Genomic DNA, 21716 nt, shown 5'->3' on the forward strand with positions numbered 1-21716 from the left:
ACGCACATGATTTCTCAGCAGATCACATATGGTGTAGCCTTATGAGGAAGGTGGGGAGAGAGAGATCCATAGTGTATTGCTACATCTGCTCTGTCTTCCCCAATGCTTCTGGCATTCTTAGGGTGTTTATCAGGAGTGAGGTAGGAATATCAGATGCACTATGCCTAGTACACCTGGCCCTGTGCAGGGTATAAGGGCAGTTTAAAGGGCCATCAATAACTGCATCAATCATACCAATCGATGAAGATTGTTAAGTGACTGACCAAAAAGAGCATAAGAACACGAGGTGTGTTCAAAGAGCCCAATTGACTTTAGTAGGGGCTATTTTCTCTACAAACAGATGGGAGAAAAAGGTGAAGAGTTGCAGAGGTGGAGGAAATAGGGGATTCTCCAAATAGGTTGTGGCATGAATAAATGAAGTGTGCTGGGCTGTGTGTAGAAACTATTCACAGCTCCCGAAGTGGCTCAAGGAGCCAGAAAAACCTGTTAAGATACAGACACTTACCTGTTTTGCTCTGTGTTTTAAATGCAATGTCCCAGTGCCCGTTGCCACAAATGGGAACTGCAGCTGCATGCTTCACAACGCAGACCTGGATGGAGGTACGGCTGATCTTCTAGATAACTTTTGGACCTGTGGACAAAATGCATATAGGCAGTTGAATGCAGCCTGACAAGGTGTGTGCATTTTCTTTACAGTTAATGTGCCCATCCTTGGGATCCCTGAGGAACTCCTGGTTTTGGCCCATCAAAAGCACAATGTTACATCTATGCTCCCTTTTTCCCATGTGCCCCTTGCATCCCTTTCATCACCTTATATGGACAAATCAAAGACTACGTTTGACAGTGAAACTCACAAACAATTGCAATGTAGGAGCCCATCGAATTACCTTTCAGCAGCATCATTGCAGGCTTTAGCGGACATTCCCAACAGATACTGACTGTTTAGCCACAACAGTACTTTCTTTGCCTCCATTCTGGAACCTGGCGCCCAATGCCAAATGGCTCCAGGTGATCAAATATGAAATGTTGCTTTTTGGGAAAACTTCTGAATCAGCGTTTAATGCCATTAGGGAAGAGTTGCAGGCACAAAGGCACATGACTTTGCAAAACCGTTATATACTGGACCTCATGACAGAAATATAGGGTGGAGTATGCCAGACAATCAGGAGTACCTGCTGCACATTTGTTCCCCCCGATGGTACCAAGAATGGTAACCTCACATGAACTATTGCTTCCTTGCATAAACTGAAAGTTATCATGGAGACTGAGGCTGGGATCACCAAGTAGTGATGGATCAATGCCATATTTTCTTGGGTACCTTCCTGGTTGAGCCTCGCTGTGAAGATTATGTTGCCCTTTTTTTCTTTGTTCTCATTCTTTTCTGTTCCTGTCAAATGCTCTTATGATCTTGCTCTGGCCAGATACCAATAGGTGCTGCCATGATGACTGTAACTCTGTCAAGGGGTAGGGCCACCAATACTTCATCCCATATGGTTAGTCAAACTGGAGTTGTTTTGTGTCCTCCACCAAATTGGCATGCTTGTGTGGAGCTGCAGATAGATTGCAGAAATGGTGGGGGTACAAGTTGGGGTTGTTGGAACAGGGATGGGGATGATTGTAAGGTAGTTCACCAAGAAGATGATTATTATTTGTTAGTTTAGGTATTAACTAAAGGGGGAATGTTGGGGTATTAGGAAGGGTCCCCATGATTATGAGGGGGGCATGTTGCATGCACAGTAGAAATGACTGGGGGTGGAAGCAAATTAGGCACAATGCTGCAATTTCGTATGTATCGAGCATGTAAATATGGATGGGATATGTTACTTTCAGTGTTACTGTTTGTTGGAATTGATACATAACAGATTTGCATGCATGGAGAAAGATACAGGCCCTCATCACAACACCGGCGATAAACCATGGCGCTATTAGCACCATGGTTGGTGCCAGTGTTGTAATGGGTCCACCATGGTTCAATGGGGAATTACCACCCCATTCCAAGGTTGGCGGGGCGGTAATTTCCCATTGAACCATGGCCCTTCCCCATTCCCATTTTCGCCCCAAAGGGCTCTATGGGAATGGGGAAGGTGCTAAGTACGGTACCGCAAATTGCGGTACCGTACTTAGCACCAAGGTCCCTTTGCGGGTCCCTACTTTAACGGCTGGTGTAGACCAGCCGTTAAGGTCGTGTCCCGCAAAGGGACCTCGTAGTAAGGCGCTAACCGGGTAATTCATAGAATTTCGCAGAAAAGTGTCGCAAGCGGCTGGCGCAGAGTGTCCGCGTGCGATTGTCTGCGCCAGGCACGTGCGCTAAAACCGATTTCCGCGCACAGCGTATTCATGGATTTTAGGCTCCCAAACCAGCCATGGCGCAGAGAATCGCAGCGACCCTGCAGCAGCGCCAGTAACGCCCCGAAGAACGCCCTCGCGCAAGGAAAAGCCATCAAAATCGCTAAATCATCGCAAAGGGCTGTGCTAACCCTGGACCAGTTCACCGGGCTGGCAAACAGCAAACGCCAAGCGGGTAACGTGTTTTTCAGGGGTGCGCGGGAAGTTCCACACGCGATTGGCCCAGTGCGAGCAAGGTATGTGAATTTCAGGGGTGCGCGGGAAGTTCCACATGCGATTTCAGTAGGGTACGTGTATTTCAGGGGTTCTCGTGAAGTTTCTCACGCGATCGGGCCTGGGGGAGCGTGCTATGTGTATCACAGGGGTTCGCATGAAGTTTTACACGCGATCGGGCCTGGTGGAGCGGGCTACGTGTATTACAGGGGTTCGCGTGAACTTTCTCACGCGATCGGGCCTGGGGGAGCAGGCTACGTGTATTACAGGGGTTCGCGTGAACTTTCTCACGCGATCGGGCCTGGGGGAGCGTGCTACGTGTATTACAGGGGTTCGCGTGAAGTTTTACACGCGATCGGGCCTGGTGGAGCGGGCTACGTGTATTGCAGGGGTTCGCGGAACTTTCTCACGCGATCGGGCCTGGGGGAGCGGGCTACGTGTATTACAGGTGTTCGCGTGAACTTTCTCACGCGATCGGGCCTGGGGGAGCGGGCTACGTGTATTACAGGGGTTCGCATGAACTTTCTCACGCGATCGGGCCTGGGGGAGGGGTTCGCGTGAACTTTCTCACGCGAACGGGCCTGGGGGAGCGGGCTACGTGTATTTCAGGGGTTCGCGTGAAGTTTCTCACGCGATCGGGCCTGGGGGAGCGTGCTACGTGTATTACAGGGGTTCGCGTGAAGTTGCACACGCGATTGTCCCAGTGCGAGCAGGGTACGTGTATTTCAGGGGTGCGCAGGAAGTTCCACACGCGATAGTCCCAGTGCGAGCAGAGTACGTGTATTTCAGTGGTGCGCGGGAAGTTCCACACGCAATACCAGCAGGGAATGTGTATTTCAGGGGTTCTGGGGAGTACTACACGTGAATTGGCCGTGTGGGTCCTCCCAGGTGTACGCTCCACAACCTCCAGGGCCCCTGCAGGCAGCCCACACCACGGGGGACTACCCTGCACCCCTGCCCATGTCCCGCAGGCAGCCCATTCACCATGGGCATGCCCCCCAGCCAACCCACATGTCACCTTGCACTACTGATCAACAATGCATGTCTCCCACCACCCCCACCCCCCAGCAGTGCAGGGGCAGCCTCCACCAGGCCCCCACTCATGTTCCCCTGCACCCCCACCCCCCAGCATCCAGGGTCACCCTCCACCAGGCCCCCACTCATGTCTCCCACCACCCCCACCCCCCGGCAGTGCAGGGGCAGTGTCCAGCAGGGCCCCACTCATGTCTACCACAACCCCCACCCCCCTGCAGTGCAGGGTCAAACTCCACCAGGCCCCCACTCATGTCTCCCACCACCCCACCCCCCAGCCACCATGGGCAGCCTCCACCAGGCCCCCACTCATGTCTCCCACCACCCCCACCCCCCTGCCACCATGGGCAGCCTCCACCAGGCCCCCACTCATGTCTACCACCACCCCAACCCCCCAGCCACCATGGGCAGCCCCCACCAGGCCCCCACTCATGTCTCCCACCACCCCCACCCCCCGGCAGTGCAGGGTCACCCTCCACCAGGCCCCCACTCATGTCTCCCACCACCCCCACCCCCAGCCACCATGGGCAGCCTCCACCAGGCCCCCACTCATGTCGCCCACCACCCCCACCCCTCTGCCACCATGGGCAGCCTCCACCAGGCCCCCACTCATGTCTACCACCACCCCCACCCCCCAGCCACCATGGGCAGTCCCCACCAGGCCCCCACTCATGTCTCCCACCACCCCCACCCCCTGGCAGTGCAGGGTCACCCTCCACCAGGCCCCCACTCATGGCTCCCACCACCCCCACCCCCCGGCAGTGCAGGGGCAGCCTCCACCAGGCCCCCACTCATGTCCCCCTGCACCTCCACCCCCCAGCATCCAGGGTCACCCTCCACCAGGCCCCCACTCATGTCTCCCACCACCCCCACCCCCCGGCAGTGCAGGGTCACCCTCCACCAGGCCCCCACTCATGTCTCCCACCACCCCCACCCCCGGCAGTGCAGGGGCAGCCTCCACCAGGCCCCCACTCATGTCCCCCTGCACCCCCACCCCCCAGCATCCAGGGTCACCCTCCACCAGGCCCCCACTCATGTCTCCCACCACACCCACCCCCCGGCAGTGCAGGGTCACCCTCTACCAGGCCCCCACTCATGTCTCCCACCACCCCCACCCCCCAGCCACCATGGGCAGCCTCCACCAGGCCCCCACTCATGTCTCCCACCACCCCCACCCCCGTGCCACCATGGGCAGCCTCCACCAGGCCCCCACTCATGTCTACCACCACCCCCACCGCCCAGCCACCATGGGCAGCCCCCACCAGGCCCCCACTCATGTCTCCCACCACCCCCACCCCCCGGCAGTGCAGGGTCACCCTCCACCAGGCCCCCACTCATGTCTCCCACCACCCCCACCCCCCGGCAGTGCAGGGTCACCCTCCTCCAGCCTCCCCCACTCATGTCCCCCTGCACCCCCACCCCCCAGCATCCAGGGTCACCCTCCACCAGGCCCCCACTCATGTCTCCCACCACCCCCACCCCCCGGCAGTGCAGGGTCACCCTCCACCAGGCCCCCACTCATGTCTCCCACCACCCCCACCCCCAGCCACCATGGGCAGCCTCCACCAGGCCCCCACTCATGTCGCCCACCACCCCCACCCCTCTGCCACCATGGGCAGCCTCCACCAGGCCCCCACTCATGTCTACCACCACCCCCACCCCCCAGCCACCATGGGCAGTCCCCACCAGGCCCCCACTCATGTCTCCCACCACCCCCACCCCCTGGCAGTGCAGGGTCACCCTCCACCAGGCCCCCACTCATGGCTCCCACCACCCCCACCCCCCGGCAGTGCAGGGGCAGCCTCCACCAGGCCCCCACTCATGTCCCCCTGCACCTCCACCCCCCAGCATCCAGGGTCACCCTCCACCAGGCCCCCACTCATGTCTCCCACCACCCCCACCCCCCGGCAGTGCAGGGTCACCCTCCACCAGGCCCCCACTCATGTCTCCCACCACCCCCACCCCCGGCAGTGCAGGGGCAGCCTCCACCAGGCCCCCACTCATGTCCCCCTGCACCCCCACCCCCCAGCATCCAGGGTCACCCTCCACCAGGCCCCCACTCATGTCTCCCACCACACCCACCCCCCGGCAGTGCAGGGTCACCCTCTACCAGGCCCCCACTCATGTCTCCCACCACCCCCACCCCCCAGCCACCATGGGCAGCCTCCACCAGGCCCCCACTCATGTCTCCCACCACCCCCACCCCCGTGCCACCATGGGCAGCCTCCACCAGGCCCCCACTCATGTCTACCACCACCCCCACCGCCCAGCCACCATGGGCAGCCCCCACCAGGCCCCCACTCATGTCTCCCACCACCCCCACCCCCCGGCAGTGCAGGGTCACCCTCCACCAGGCCCCCACTCATGTCTCCCACCACCCCCACCCCCCGGCAGTGCAGGGTCACCCTCCTCCAGCCTCCCCCACTCATGTCCCCCTGCACCCCCACCCCCCAGCATCCAGGGTCACCCTCCACCAGGCCCCCACTCATGTCTCCCACCACCCCCACCCCCCAGCAGTGCAGGGGCAGCCTCCACCAGGCCCCCACTCATGTCTTCCACCACCCCCACCCCCCAGCCACCATGGGCAGCCTCCACCAGGCCCCCACTCATGTCTCCCACCACCCCCACCCCCCAGCCACCATGGGCAGCCCCCATCAGGCCCCCACTCATGTCTCCCACCACCCCCACCACCCGGAAGTGCAGGGTCACCCTCCACCAGGCCCCACTCATGTCTCCCACCACCCCCACTCCCCGGCAGTGCAGGGTCACCCTCCACCAGGCCCCCACTCATGTCTCCCACCACCCCCACCCCCCAGCCACCATGGGCAGCCTCCACCAGGCCCCCACTCATGTCTCCCACCGCTCCCACCCCCCTGCCACCATGGGCAGCCTCCACCAGGCCCCCACTCATGTCTCCCACCACCCCCACCCCCCGGCAGTATAGGGTCACCCTCCACCAGGCCCCCACTCATGTCTCCCACCACCCCCAGCCACCATGGGCAGCCTCCACCAGGCCCCCACTCATGTCTCCCACCACCCCCACCCCCCAGCAGTGCAGGGGCAGCCTCCACCAGGCACACACTCATGTCTCCCACCACCCCCACCCCCCGGCAGTGCAGGATCACCCTCCACCAGGCCCCCACTCATGTCCCCCTGCACCCCCACCCCCAGCATCCAGGGTCACCCTCCACCAGGCCCCCACTCATGTCTCCCACCACCCCCACCCCCCTGCCACCATGGGCAGCCCCCATCAGGTCCTCACAATCCCCAATCATGTGCGTAATGGTCAGCCTCCACAGCCAAAAAGCCCTACCAAGTAACCCCTTCACCCACATGGAAATGGAAATCACATGTTACACCCCCAATGTTCATGAAGCTAATGAACCCATGTCCGTCACACACATTTTTTGCAATTGAATGGGAAAACACACAACATGACATGCAAAACTGGAAATCCAAATCCTAAAAAATTTTGTCCAAAGTCAAATGTAAAAAAATCTCCATGCAACAAAGAACTATGTACAAAAATAACAAGGGTCCATGAGCCCAACTGAACAAAGGAAACCTACTAAAAAACCTACCTAAATAAAAAAGTGGAGCAGTGTCAGTCGACTCCAAATCATAATAAGAACGAAAGGAAACCTAAAACTAAAGAACTATGTACAAAGGCAGCGGGCAAGTCCAGCGGCTCACTCTGTGGTGTCCCGGGCCAGGGCATCATCGAACTCCTGTTCGATGTCCCGGAGGCGGTCCAGCTCCATGGCCCCGAGGGTCTGCAGGGACGACGCTGTGTCCTCCTCCAACCCCCTGCGGATTGCCTCGAGGCACTCGGCCCGCCTCAGGGCCCTCCGCATGGAGTTCTCCGCCCTGACCATTGTGAGCCGCGCCTCTTCTGCCCGCCGCCGCTCCGCACCTATGGCATGGCCCAACCGCTGCCACACGGAAGACACTCTCTGTCCTGGGTCCCCCTGCCCTCCGGCCGATGCCTGCCCCTCCGATGTCGAAAGCCCCGAGCCTTCATGTCTCCCACCATGCTGCTGCTGCTCTGCCTCTGCCCGTGCACTGCCTCCTGCTGCCTGCACATCCTACGCCGGCTGGGGTGCACTTGTTGATGTGGCCACCCCTGCTGGACCTCCGACTCCCGACTGTGGCAGGGATGCCTCCTCCACCAGCCTGGCCGCACCGTCAGAGGCAGCTCCACAGGGCACCCAGGTGACTGATGGGTGGGAAGATGGCACAGAGGACGACTGGCGCGTAGGGGGTCCAGTTGAGGAGGGGGTCGGAGCAAGCCCCATCAGACAGCGGAATCCGGCCTGGGTGACCTGTCCCAGCAGGCTGACGTGGTCAACGAGCCATTCGAGATGACGTGCAGTCTCTCCATGAAAAGACTGCAAGTCACCTCGCATGGCCCGTTGACGCAACGCCACACCAGCCAGGACAGGCTCAACCCGGACCTGGATGGCCACGTCCGCAGGCAGAGGAAGGCCAGTTGACGTCAGCTCATCCCCTGCCTTAAAAAAACGGGTCTGGACGTAGGCATCCCTGCTGGTGCAAGATGATGCAGGGACAGGATCAGGGACAGCATTGCACACAGGCACCTCCGCTGCCGCCTGTGCTGCCTCCTGTCCCTGGTCCTGCACTGCACCACTAGCACCAGTGGGATCCCCACCTCCAGACCCTGTCTCTGGTGCTTGCGCGGCCCCCTCCTCCACCAAACCCCCCACCAACCTGGATGACTCTGTGCCATCTTCCCCTGTTGGGCCCTGTGGGGTCCCAGCTGCCCCTTCTGCTGCCGAGGAGTCCAACTGCAACCTCCGCCTCTTGGACCTCTCCCCGGCAGCTGCGGCCTGGGACGCGGCACCGGACTCCTCACTCCCCGACGAGATGACAACACGGGAGGGGAGCCGGGCCTTGGGTCTCCGGCTGGCGGTCGGATCCCCGCCGCTGTGCTCCACAGCACCTTCTCCGCCCTCTTCATCAGTTGACGCTGCAGACAGGGAGAAACAAAACACAGGCATCAGGGCACCGTACAATGGACACATACACGCATGACAGTTGCACATGAGTGGCATTGGCAAACCTCAGACATGTCATCACAATCCCCAACACACATGTCATTGCAACTGGCACACATGAGCCATACCACAGCCATATCGCAACTGCCACAACCATCCCTACACATACAACAGCATCAGCAGCCAAAGGGGAGCCAGACATCACATGCAACACAGGAAGTGCACCACACATGTACATACACAACCACACTTGCATGCATGTCTACACCTCTGCCAAGTGTCGCACTGTTCAGACGGGCATCCATGTCACATCTGCCAATCAGGCTTCCACATACCGCTGTCACATGCATCCATGTTGCATTACTGTTGCACCCTTGTCAAATACACACACATGCACATGTACACAGTGCTCATACATGCAGCCGAAAACAACATACATGCCTGACATCACGGACATGTCTACTTACATACACATTCATCCAAACATGTGTGCACGCACAACTGCATTTGCCATGCAAGCCCACACACACAAGCACCATCCATGTCTCACACATCACAGCCCTCGCATGTGTCAGCCCCACGGCCCTGTACACCCCCACCCATACTCGACCCCATACAAACAGATGTGCAACCGGCACAATGGCGAATGATCACCACACGCACTGCTCACAACCAGGATGCATGTACACTCACCGCTCGACCCCAGACGGGTCTGCTTCTCTAGGACCTGGACGTGGAGCGCTGGGGATATGCGTTCCAGGACCCCCATCTGTTCTTCCGACAAGTGGCATCGGCGCCCCTTGGCATCCGCTGCCTTCAAGAGGCGCCGGGCCTTGTTCAGGGTCCTGGACCTGAAGTCCTCCCAGCGCTTCCTGACATGTTGTAAGTCCCGGACTGCCACCCCCTCCGCGTTGATGGCAGTCACGATGTCAGTCCAGATCCGAGTCCGTCCTTCCTTGTCGGCGCGGGAACTTCCAAAGAGGGCATCATACTGCCCCAGGACTTGCTCCACCAGGACACCAACTTCGGTGGCACTGAAGCTGGTGCCCCTCTGCCTCTCTGGCCGGGGGTTGTCAGTGGTCACAGATGGTGTTTGCCCCGACATGACAACCCCAGAGGCAGGAGTGGGTGGGCAACTGGGTCCTGGGGCTGGGCTGTGGAGCGATGGAATTCCAGTCGGGAGTCTTCGGTTCCAGCAGGGGTGGTCACAGCAACAGCACCCCTGGCTGATGTGCAGGCAGCAAATGGCAGTACACTTGGGCAGCAGGCAGTCAGGCAGCAGCAGATGGCAGGTGGGAGCGTGCTCTGGGCTCTAGGGGGCAGTAGTTCGGCCTTCTGGGCAGGAGCGTGGTCTTCCGTGTGCTTACGCGTGGCCAGCTTGGTACGGAGTGATTTGGCACGTGAAAATCCTGCACGTCAGGGTGAAAACCGAGGAAAGGCCCTTAGCGCGTAAGCACGTCAGCACGCATACGCGATTCTATTGGACCAAAGGCCCTGAGCGCGTAAGCGCGTCTGTGGCATGACCCGCACGGGTGTTTCCCACACAGCACGTGATGACAGAGCACACGTGGAAAGACTGCACGTCAGAGTCTCATCGCGTGTGATTGGTGGAAATGGGCGTACACGCAGAAGTGACAAAGCGTGTAATTGGTGGAAATGGCCGTACACGCAGAAGTCACAAAGCGTGTAATTGGTGGAAATGGCCGTACACGCATAAGTCACAAAGCGTGTAATTGGTGGAAATGGCCCTAGCGCGTACACGCCGCGTAAGTGACGTTGGACGTGTGGGCCTCTATAAAAGGTACGCGTAGAACACCATTTCCTTGTACGTGCTTTTCGTGGAGAGCGAGTGGGTGAATTCTGTACTTCTTGTCGGTTCACACGCGATTTACTTCATGGCTTTTCAAGTTCATATTCCCTGTTACCTCTGACAGATTTTTCTCTTTTTTCTCTTTTACTGGTTTACCTGGGCCTGTTCCCTCAAACAGTGTTCCCTTCTACTGTTGTCCTGTCTCCTCAGACAGCGTACAAATCTTCTTTTGGCGGGAGTGTTGCCAACCAAACGTGCTCCTTTTTCACGCTCTTTTACCTGGCAGACGGTGAGTCACGCACGTATCTAACATCTGTGCTTGCCCCGTGTGTAGCCTACCCCTTCAGAGGTCATTCTAGGCTGCGTGTGACACGCATACGTTCATTCTTGTGTTACTGGGTGCCACAGCGTAGTGCAGGTTTTTCTTTCTGCACACGTGGTCTAGGAGGGGTGGCGTGCACGTCATCTCCCTTTTTTGGGGCTCCTGTGCGTAGCGTGACCCGTCATCTTTCCCCAGGGGTTACCATCAGCCTTGCAAGAGCACTAGGGTACAATTACCATCTGGTACCCAACCCCTTTGACCCCCAATTGCCCAGGACAATATTTTACAGCCACTCCCATACGCACATCAACATCAGTGCCATGGCTGGGAGGTGAGGATTCCGTAAGGGTGGCAAAGGTGGAAGAGCCACAAGTGGTGGCCGTGGTGGATCCGGTAGGGGACGTGGTCGTTACTTGCAGGGTGAGCCTGTCCCCCCATGTGTGGAGGACCAGTCAAGGGCACCCATAATCCCCCCCCGCTCCCCCTCCCGTTGAGGCTAATGTGGCTGACACCATCCATGCTCAGCCCTTGTTGGACCAGCCCATTGGGGCACCAGACCTGGCTGACTCCATGGCTGACTTCCAGGTCAGCAGGCCTATGACACGTGCGCTGGTGCACATTGATGTCACCATGCCACGTGCATCTGGGGCAGCAAGGTCATCTGCTGCACCAAGTAGGCAGGGCGGAGAGGCTGCAGGGGCAGCTGCGGCTCCATCCACCCCAGCCCTCACACACCCAGCCCGGACAGTGTCAGTCCTAGTCCATGCTGCTGATATTCCCCCTGACACCATCACACTAGAGCCAATGCCTGCACCAACTCCCATGCTGAGTGTGCAATCCCACACTCCTGATACAGAGTCCACCAGGGCTCCTGCCCCTAGTGTCCAGAGCAGCGCAGGACACTCAGGATCACCACCACCTTCCAAGCGGAAGAGGAAGAGTGCTCCTCCGGCACAGGCTGATGCCCCAGACACGGCTACACAGTCCGGCCCGTCCAGGAAGCCCAGCTTCACGGATGACGAACTGAATGCACTTGTCGAGTATGTGTCCGCACATGACAACGAGATGGTCATTGTTGCAGGATCCAAGACCACACCTGCACAACGCCAGGCACACTGGCAGACCGTTGCGGACATCGTAAGTGCCCTTGGAATCGTGAGGCGCACAGCCAATGATTGCTTTAAGCGCTGGAATGACCTAAAGCGCAGGGCAAAGAGTAAACTGGCCTCAAGTCATGCCGCAACTCTAGTGACTGGAGGTGGGTCTCCAGTAGTAGACATGGAACTCACTCCACATGAGTCAGTCGCTGGGACCTACGTCACGGAGGAACAGATCCAAGGCGTGGGAGATCTGCCTGATTACGAGGCATTGTCCGGTGAGTGCACATGCATGTGTGTGTCATCCATGTGCATGGTGTGTGTGAGGGCTTCTGTTTGTGTGCCAGGTGAGAGTGTGTGCGCCTGAGTCGTATGGGTCAGCCATGTGCTTCATGCAATACATCCTGCGCAGCTGCAATTGGCCATAGCTGTATCCCTTCTGCCAACAGTAGACATGTAGGCCAACTGCACGCCAGTTGCCCTTGAAGTGTCACCTTGCCACAACATTGTTGCAAAATTTAGCACTGTTCATTTAGTCAGATATTTTCCATTCCACCACTTTTACTAGGCATGTCGCAGTCCTCTAGTCACATGTCTGACATGGCTATGGTAAAGTGGAGTGACTTTGTTACCTGGATATCATTTGTTCAAACATGTCCCTGTGCAATTGCACCATTTCGGACTGGCAGCTCCAGGTGAAGAATCTGACCTGTTAGAATTAGAAAAACTATTACATGCGGGAACTGGACAGTATGCATAGGTGCTGCCCTCCTCTCCATCTTCACTCAATAGCAATGGTACATGCCATCTGTGTGATGGCATGTGTGTTTCACCTGCCAATCACAGGCCAATGTGTGATGCCACTGCCAGGCAGCATGCAGAAAATATGTTCATCTTCAATCTTGGTGTCATCAGTGTGTGCCATTTGCCTGCCCTTCATACGCAGTGAGGGTGCATGCATGGGAGGGTTTTAGTCATGTGGGACATGTGTCAAACAAGTACTGGTTCTCTTGCTTCTCAGCCCTCATTGTGTGCCATGGTGCTAATGCCTGTTTCCATTTCTTTGTTTTTATGTCTTTGCAGGGGAAGACGCACCTGATACTGCTGGGGTTGTGGAGATGGTGCAGACCCAGGAGGGGCCCGAGGGCCGACCAACCACCAGTGAGGGACGTGGTGTGGTGGTGGGTGAGAACCCACAAGTGCTGCAGGTCCTGCTCTCAAGGGGTGTCTCTGGCTGCACCTCCCCCGAGCTGTACTCAGGTGTTGATTCGGATGAGACCTACGTGCCGTCGCAGGTGAGTGTTCCAGGGAGGGATTCTGTTCTGTCTCACACACCTGCACCAGGGTCAGAACCCTCAATGGGGATGTCAGTGTTGGCAGCTACGCCTTTGGTGGTTACGGATGCAGGGTCACACTCCGCGACATCTGATCCTGTTCCTGGGCCAGCAGATCAGAGGGGGAATGCAGTCCTGCAGCCTCAGGCAGTGCCGGCACAGCAAGGCGCAGTTCGCCTTGCCCCAGACAGGTGTGGTGCCCGCCGACATGGTGGCCGTACGGCACCTGGCAATACTGCATGGGAGCAATCCATTTACGGTATGGCAACCCAACAGGCAGCATCATCCGAGATGATGGCTCAGGCCATGGTTAGGGTGGCCACTTCCATTGTCCCCCCTGAAAGGCTGATGGAGCGACTAGAGCAGGCAACCGACACCATCTGCCAGTCACACAGGGAGGACATGTTGGGGTCCAACAGGGACAGGTGGGCGGCACTGGCGACTCTGCAGGAGGCCATCTCCATTGAGTCCCAGGGCCACAGGGAAGCCCTGAGGCAGGAGCTCCTTCACCTCAGGACGACTCTTGTTGAGCTTGAGGCTTCTACACACCAAAGGACAGAACAGCAGCTGGAGCGTCTCACCCGTACGCTCTCAGCTGAGATGCAGGCAACGAGGGCGGAGGTCCGGGCATCCCGTGAGTTGTTGCATGGGGACCTCCGCACACTCATCCTCCAGAACCAGACCTACCACACCCGCATGCTTGCAGCCATGGAGGAGCAGACTAGGGCCTTGGGTGGGCTGCCTCGCATAGTGCAACCACCTCTGGATGCAGCTGCACAGGGTGATAATAGCTACAGCAGTGATACTCCCACAATAGGGTAGCCGTGTGGGCCATGAGCCCATGGAGGTGTTTTTTTTCCCAGGATCCACGCAGGTGGGTTCTGGTGTGCATCCTGTCCTCGGACCTCCTGGGTGGCCTCCCCAACCCCCCCGGGCCCTTCAATGGCCATTTTCGATTTTTGTTTTTATTTTTTTTTATTTTTATTTTTATTTCTTTTATTCCCAATTTTTTTGGGACGATTTGTTGGCTTCCGTGGTTCCTGTGGGCATACGCTGCATTGTGGCTGGGCACATGCAGGCTTGTAATGTATTTGGTTCAGATGCTTGGGTTTGAGTCACACACACCCCTCCTGCTTCCCGTTTCCATGGGCTTGCAAAGGGTGTGCCCAAGTGACAGTGAATTACACAGTGACGTTGGACTCCCATGAGCTGTGTGGGCAGTCTGTAGTCAATATTGTGTATACATTCCTAGTGCATATTGCTGTTGTGTTGTACACTGCATGTTGCATTGATGTGTAACTCATCTTCTGTGTCTACCTCCCAATTTGCAGGTCCCTTCCTCATGTCTACACAAGGACCTCTAGTCTGGAGATGTGGTCCATGTTGGCAGCAGTGCACCTACAACTCTACAGGTGCCAACACTGCACAGTTGGTAGTGGTGGGAGTGCAGGCATTTCCAGGTGGTGAGACTACTAATATTATACATTAGTGATGTCATGTTAATGGTAGTACGTGCTCAAGTTTGTTGTTGGTCCGGCATTACTGTGAGCATTTCAGGTGTTGCAAGTTTCTAATAGGGACACTGTACATTGTGACACTAGTGTCATGTTGTGGGGATTACTTTGTTTACGTGCAAATAGCATGACATGGCACGGTGTGTCGTGTGGCGGTGCTGGGGTTGGGTTGGCTGACATGGCACTGTCCTCTTGTTGCATTTTGCAAGTGGGTATTCATTTCAGCTGCTTGAATGTGTAACTTCACAAAACTGCATTGGTGGTGTCAGTGTGGGTAGGGATGCACACATTGTGACACTTCCAGGTGAACAATCTCAGTCTGATATGCTTTTCACGGTTCTTTCTCCAGACATTCAGGATCAGTGTCAGGTTGAGTCATCATTGATTGTCAGATGGAATGTGCCAGGGCAGTGTGCACTCCACAGGGGTGTGATTTCTATGTGAAGTAATTAGCCACTAGCTGCGTACGGGCTGCCTCCCCCCGTGCCCTTTCCCCTCCCATGCGCAGCGGCTGTGCATGTGGTTGGGGATGGGGGGGCACCACCATGTCCACGGCCAGGCCCCGGCGTGTTGCAACGTTGTGCAGGACACATGCTGCCACTATGATCCTGCACACTACTGGGGGAGCGTACAACAGCTGCCTGCCAGAACGGTCAAGGGAGCAAAAGCGTGACTTCAGCACTCCGAATGTGCGCTCCACTATGCCCCGGGTTGTAATGTGGGCTGCGTTATATCTTACCTGGGGTGGCGTGGTGGGGTTCTGAATTGGCGTCATCATGTGGGGGCTGAGAGGGTAGGCACTGTCCCCTGTGGAGGTGGTGATTGGTATCATTGGTGGGGTTGTGACCTTGCTCAGTATCTGACATGCATGCATGTGCAGTGGCATTCATACTCACCAAGCAGCCATGTATCGCCATGCCGGCCAGCTTCTAGGTCCCGGCTTAGGGTGGACATTCGGTAAATGAAGCTGTCGTGGGTTGACCCAGGATAGTTGGCATATACTGAGGTGATGTTTCCCTTGGCATTACATAGTACCTGCACGTTGATGGAATGCCAGTGCTTGCGGTTCCTATAGATGTGCTCAGCTGCCCTGGGGGGACGTAGAGCCACATGGGTGCAGTCAATGGCACCTAGCACTTTGGGGAATCGTGCCACAGCGTAGAAATCCAGGGCGGCAGCATGCCTTACTGCAGGGGTTCTGGGCAGGTATAGGTGCCTGCGGACTGATGGGCGTGCAGTGATGATGTTCAAGACCTGCTGTAGGCAGCGTGACTGGGTGGCCTGTGATACACCACCCACAATGGCACTTGTCCACTGAAATGATCCAGTGGCTAAGAAGTGCAGTACATTGAGGACCTTCTCCAGGGGGCTGAGTGCTTGGGAGCACAGGGTGGGTGATGTGAGGTCGTCCTCCCACTCACTCACCAGGTCCAGTATGATGTATGGTGGAAACCTGTACCTCCCATGCACCTGGTCATCAGGCATCCCGAAAAGGCTGGTTCTGGGTGTGAATATTCTGGCCCTGACTATCCTCCTCCTCCTCCTTTGGTAGGCCACGCCCACTGCTGCTAGGAACGGTATGTTCATCCTGGGTCTGAGCTAGTTATTTTGTTAGCGCGCAAATTAATGCGTTGCGCGTGTTGTAGGCGAGCGTGTGACCCGCGCACCCCTGAAATCCAGTGCCCAGTCCATTAGCGTGTGGAAATTGGCGCGCACACCGGGATACAGGTGCGCTGACGTACTTGCGTGTGTAAGTGTCCGCGCACACCTGATATACACGTACATAGGCCAATCGCGTGTACACGCACTTTTGTCCAATTACACGCGATGAGACTCTGACGTGCTGTCCAATTACACGCGATGAGACTCTGACGTGCAGTCTTTCCACGTGTGCTCTGTCATCACGTGCTGTGTGGGAAACACCCATGCGGGTCACGTCACAGACGCGCTTACGCGCTGAGGGCCTTTGGTCCAATGGATTCGCGTATGCGTGCTGACGCGCTTACGCGCTAAGGGCCTTTCCTCGGTTTTCACGCTGACGTGCAGGATTTTCACGTGCCAAATCACTCCGTACCAAGCTGGCCACGCGTAAGCACACAGAAGACCACTCTCCTGCCCAGAAGGCCAAACTACTGCCCCCCAGAGCCCCGAGCACGCTCCCACCTGCCATCCGCTGCTGCCTGACTGCCTGCTGCCCACGTGCACTGCCATTTGCTGCCTGCACATCAGCCAGGGGTGCTGTTGCTGTGACCACCCCTGCTGGAACCGAAGACTCCCGACTGGAATTCCATCGCTCCACAGCCCAGCCCCAGGACCCAGTTGCCCACCCACTCCTGCCTCTGGGGTTGTCATGTCGGGGCATACACCATCTGTGACCACTGACAACCCCCGGCCAGAGGGGCACCAGCTTCAGTGCCACCGAAGTTGGTGTCCTGGTGGAGCAAGTCCTAGGGCAGTATGATGCCCTCTTTGGAAGTTCCTGCGCCGACAAGGAAGGACGGACTCGGATCTGGACTGACATCGTGACTGCCATCAACGCGGAGGGGTCGGCAGTCCGGGACTTACAACATGTCAGGAAGCGCTGGGAGGACTTCAGGTCCAGGACCCTGAACAAGGCCCGGCGCCTCTTGAAGGCAGCGGATGCCAAGGGGCGCCGGGGCCACTTGTCGGAAGAACAGATGGGGGTCCTGGAACGCATATCCCCAGCGCTCCACGTCCAGGTCCTAGAGAAGCAGACCCGTCTGGAGTCGAGCGGTGAGTGTACATGCATCCTGGTTGTGAGCAGGGCGTGTGGTGATCATTCGCCATTGTGCCTTGTGTTTGTATGGGGTCGAGTATGGGTGGGGGTGTACAGGGCCGTGGGGCTGACACATGTGAGGGCTGTAATGTGTGAGACATGGATGGTGCTTGTGTGTGTGGGCTTGCATGGCAAATGCAGTTGTGTGTGCACACATGTTTGGATGAATGTGTATGTAAGTAGACATGTCCGTGATGTCAGGCATGTATGTTGTTTTCGGCTGCATGTATGAGCACTGTGTACATGTGCATGTGTGTGTATTTGTCAAGGGTGCAACAGTGATGCAACATGGATGCATGTGACAGCAGTATGTGGAAGCCTGATTGGCAGATGTGACATGGATGCCCGTCTGAACAGTGCGACACTTGGCAGAGGTGTAGACATGCATGCAAGTGTGGTGGTGTGTGTACATGTGTGGTGCACTTCCTGTGTTGCATGTGATGTCTGGCTCCCCTTTGGCTGCTGATGCTGTTGTATGTGTAGGGATGGTGGTGGCAGTTGCGAAATGGCTGTGGTATGGCTCATGTGTGCCAGTTGCAATGACATGTGTGTTGGGGATTGTGATGACATGTCTGAGGTTTGCCAATGCCACTCATGTGCAACTGTCATGCGTGTATGTGTCCATTGTACAGTGCCCTGATGCCTGTGTTTTGTTACTCCCTGTCTGCAGCGTCAACTGATGAAGAGGGCGGAGAAGGTGCTGTGGAGCACAGCGGCGGGGATCCGACCGCCAGCCGGAGACGCAAGGCCCGGCTCCCCTCCCGTGTTGTCATCTTGTCGGGGAGTGAGGAGTCTGGTGCCGCGTCCCAGGCCGCAGCTGCCGGGGGGAGGTCCAAGAGGCGGAGGTTGCAGTTGGACTCCTCGGCAGCAGAAGGGGCAGCTGGGACCCCACAGGGCCCAACAGGGGAAGATGGCACGGAGTCATCCAGGTTGGTGGGGGGTTTGGTGGAGGAGGGGGCCGCGCAAGCACCAGAAACGGGGTCTGGAGGTGGGGATCCCACTGGTGCTAGTGGTGCAGTGCAGGACCAGGGACAGGAGGCAGCGCAGGCGGCCGCGGAGGTGCCTGTGTGCAATCCTGTCCCCGATCCTGTCCCTGCATCATCTTGCACCAGCAGGGATGCCTACGTCCAGACCCGTTTTCAGGCAGGGGATGAGCTGACGTCAACTGGCCTTCCTCTGCCTGCGGACGTGGCCATCCAGGTCCGGGTTGAGCCTGTCCTGGCTGGTGTGGCGTTGCGTCAACGGGCCATGCGAGGTGACCTGCAGTCTTTTCATGGAGAGACTGCACGTCATCTCGAATGGCTCGTTGACCACGTCAGCCTGCTGGGACAGGTCACCCAGGCCGGATTCCTCCGTCTGATGGGGCTTGCTCCGACCCCCTCCTCAACTGGACCCCCTACGGGCCAGTTGTCCTCTGTGCCATCTTCCCACCCATCAGTCACCTGGGTGCCCTGTGGAGCTGCCTCTGACGGTGCGGCCAGGCTGGTGGAGGAGGCATCCCTGCCACAGTCGGGAGTCGGAGGTCCAGCAGGGGTGGCCACAGCAACAAGTGCACCCCAGCCGGCGGAGGATGTGCAGGCAGCAGGAGGCAGTGCACGGGCAGAGGCAGAGCAGCAGCAGCAGCAACATGGTGGGAGACATGAAGGCTCGGGGCTTTCGACATCGGAGGGGCAGGCATCGGCCGGAGGGCAGGGGGACCCCGGACAGAGAGTGTCTTCCGTGTGGCAGCGGTTGGGCCACGCCATAGGTGCGGAGTGGCGGCGGGCGGAAGAGGCGCGGCTCACAATGGTCAGGGCGGAGAACTCCATGTGGAGGGCCATGAGGCGGGCCGAGTGCCTCGAGGCAATCCGCAGGGGGTTGGAGGAGGACACAGCGCCGTCCCTGCGGACCCTCGGGGCCATGGAACTGGACCGCCTCCGGGACATCGAACAGGAGTTCGATGATGCCCTGGCCCGGGACACCACAGAGTGAGCCGCTGGACTTGCCCGCCGCCTTTGTATATAGTTCTTTAGTTTTAGGTTTCCTTTCTTTCTAATTATGATTTGGAGTCGACGGACACTGCTCCAGTTTTTGTGTATAGTTGATTTTTAGGTAGGTTTTTTAGTAGGTTTCCGTTGTTCAGTTGGGCTCATGGACCCTTGGTAGTTTTTTATACGGACATGCATGTTTTTTTTTTCTCATTCACATTGTAGTTAGTTTTCTTTCTTTAGCATTCTTAATTTTTTTAAATACAATTTTGTTAGCATACTTCACTGTGTGGTATCATCTCATTGGTTTCATGCATGTCATGTTGTGTGTTTTCCCATTCTATTGCAACCATTGTGGGTGACGGACATGGGTTCATTAGCTTCATGAACATTGGGGGTGTAACATGTGATTTCCATTTCCATGTGGGTGAATGGGTTACTTGGTAGGGCTTTTTGGATGTGGAGGCTGTCCATTACGCACATGATTGGGGATTGTGAGCACCTGGTGGAGGCTGCCCATGCACTGCTGGGGGGTGGGGGTGGTGGGAGACATGAGTGGGGGCCTGGCGGAGGGTGACCCTGCACTGCCGGGGGGTGGGGGTGGTGGGAGACATGAGTGGGGGCCTGGTGGAGGGTGACCCTGGATGCTGGGGGGTGGGGGTGCAGGGGGACATGAGTGGGGGCCTGGTGGAGGCTGCCCCTGCACTGCCGGGGGGTGGGGGTGGTGGGAGACATGAGTGGGGGCCTGGTGGAGGGTGACCCTGCACTGCCAGGGGGTGGGGGTGGTGGGAGACATGAGTGGGGGCCTGGTGGAGGGTGACCCTGGATGCTGGGGGGTGGGGGTGCAGGGGGACATGAGTGGGGGCCTGGTGGAGGCTGCCTCTGCACTGCCGGGGGGTGGGGGTGGTGGGAGACATGAGTGGGGGCCTGGTGGGGGCTGCCCATGGTGGCTGGGGGATAGGGGTGCAGGGGGACATGAGTGGGGGCCTGGTGGAGGCTGCCCCTGCACTGCCGGGGGGTGGGGGTGGTGGGAGACATGAGTGGGGGCCTGGTGGAGGGTGACCCTGCACTGCCGGGGGGTGGGGGTGGTGGGAGACATGAGTGGGGGCCTGGTGGAGGCTGCCCATGGTGGCTGGGGGGTGGAGTGGTGGGAGACATGAGTGGGGGCCTGGTGGAGGGTGACCCTGCACTGCCGGGGGGTGGGGGTGGTGGGAGACATGAGTGGGGGCCTGGTGGAGGATGACCATGGATGCTGGGGGGTGGGGGTGCAGGGGGACATGAGTGGGGGCCTGGTGGAGGGTGACCCTGCACTGCCGGGGGGTGGGGGTGGTGGGAGACATGAGTGGGGGCCTGGTGGGGGCTGCCCATGGTGGCTGGGGGATAGGGGTGCAGGGGGACATGAGTGGGGGCCTGGTGGAGGCTGCCCCTGCACTGCCGGGGGGTGGGGGTGGTGGGAGACATGAGTGGGGGCCTGGTGGAGGGTGACCCTGCACTGCCGGGGGGTGGGGGTGGTGGGAGACATGAGTGGGGGCCTGGTGGAGGCTGCCCATGGTGGCTGGGGGGTGGAGTGGTGGGAGACATGAGTGGGGGCCTGGTGGAGGGTGACCCTGCACTGCCGGGGGGTGGGGGTGGTGGGAGACATGAGTGGGGGCCTGGTGGAGGATGACCATGGATGCTGGGGGGTGGGGGTGCAGGGGGACATGAGTGGGGGCCTGGTGGAGGCTGCCCCTGCACTGCCGGGGGGTGGGGTGGTGGGAGACATGAGTGGGGGCCTGGTGGAGGGTGACCCTGCACTGCCGGGGGGTGGGGGTGGTGGGAGACATGAGTGGGGGCCTGGTGGAGGGTGCCCTGGATGCTGGGGGGTGGGGGTGCAGGGGGACATGAGTGGGGGCCTGGTGGAGGCTGCCCCTGCACTGCCGGGGGGTGGGGGTGGTGGGAGACATGAGTGGGGGCCTGGTGGAGGATGACCCTGCACTGCCGGGGGGTGGGGGTGGTGGGAGACATGAGTGGGGGCCTGGTGGAGGCTGCCCATGGTGGCTGGGGGGTGGGGGTGGTGGGAGACATGAGTGGGGGCCTGGTGGAGGGTGACCCTGCACTGCTGGGGGGTGGGGGTGGTGGTAGACATGAGTGGGTGCCTGGTGGAGGCTGCCCCTGCACTGCTGCTAGACATGAGTGGGGGCCTGGTGGAGGCTGCCCATGGTGGCAGGGGGGTGGGGGTGGTGGGAGACATGAGTGGGGGCCTGGTGGAGGGTGACCCTGGATGCTGGGG

At 58.5% G+C, this 21716-nt stretch overlaps 1 long non-coding RNA gene across 1 annotated transcript in view; it reads right to left on the minus strand.

The window, feature by feature from the left end:
• Positions 1-21716, minus strand: part of LOC138514127 (uncharacterized) — a 198354-nt gene that overhangs the window by 133447 nt on the left and 43191 nt on the right. Inside the window, exon 2 of the long non-coding RNA XR_011281875.1 lies at positions 506-631. This is a non-coding gene — a long non-coding RNA (uncharacterized lncRNA). The remainder of the gene's footprint in view (positions 1-505; positions 632-21716) is intronic.

Source organism: Ambystoma mexicanum, chromosome 12 (assembly GCF_040938575.1).
Source record: "Ambystoma mexicanum isolate Mex_15411 chromosome 12, UKY_AmexF1_1, whole genome shotgun sequence".
NCBI lineage: Eukaryota > Metazoa > Chordata > Amphibia > Caudata > Ambystomatidae > Ambystoma > Ambystoma mexicanum.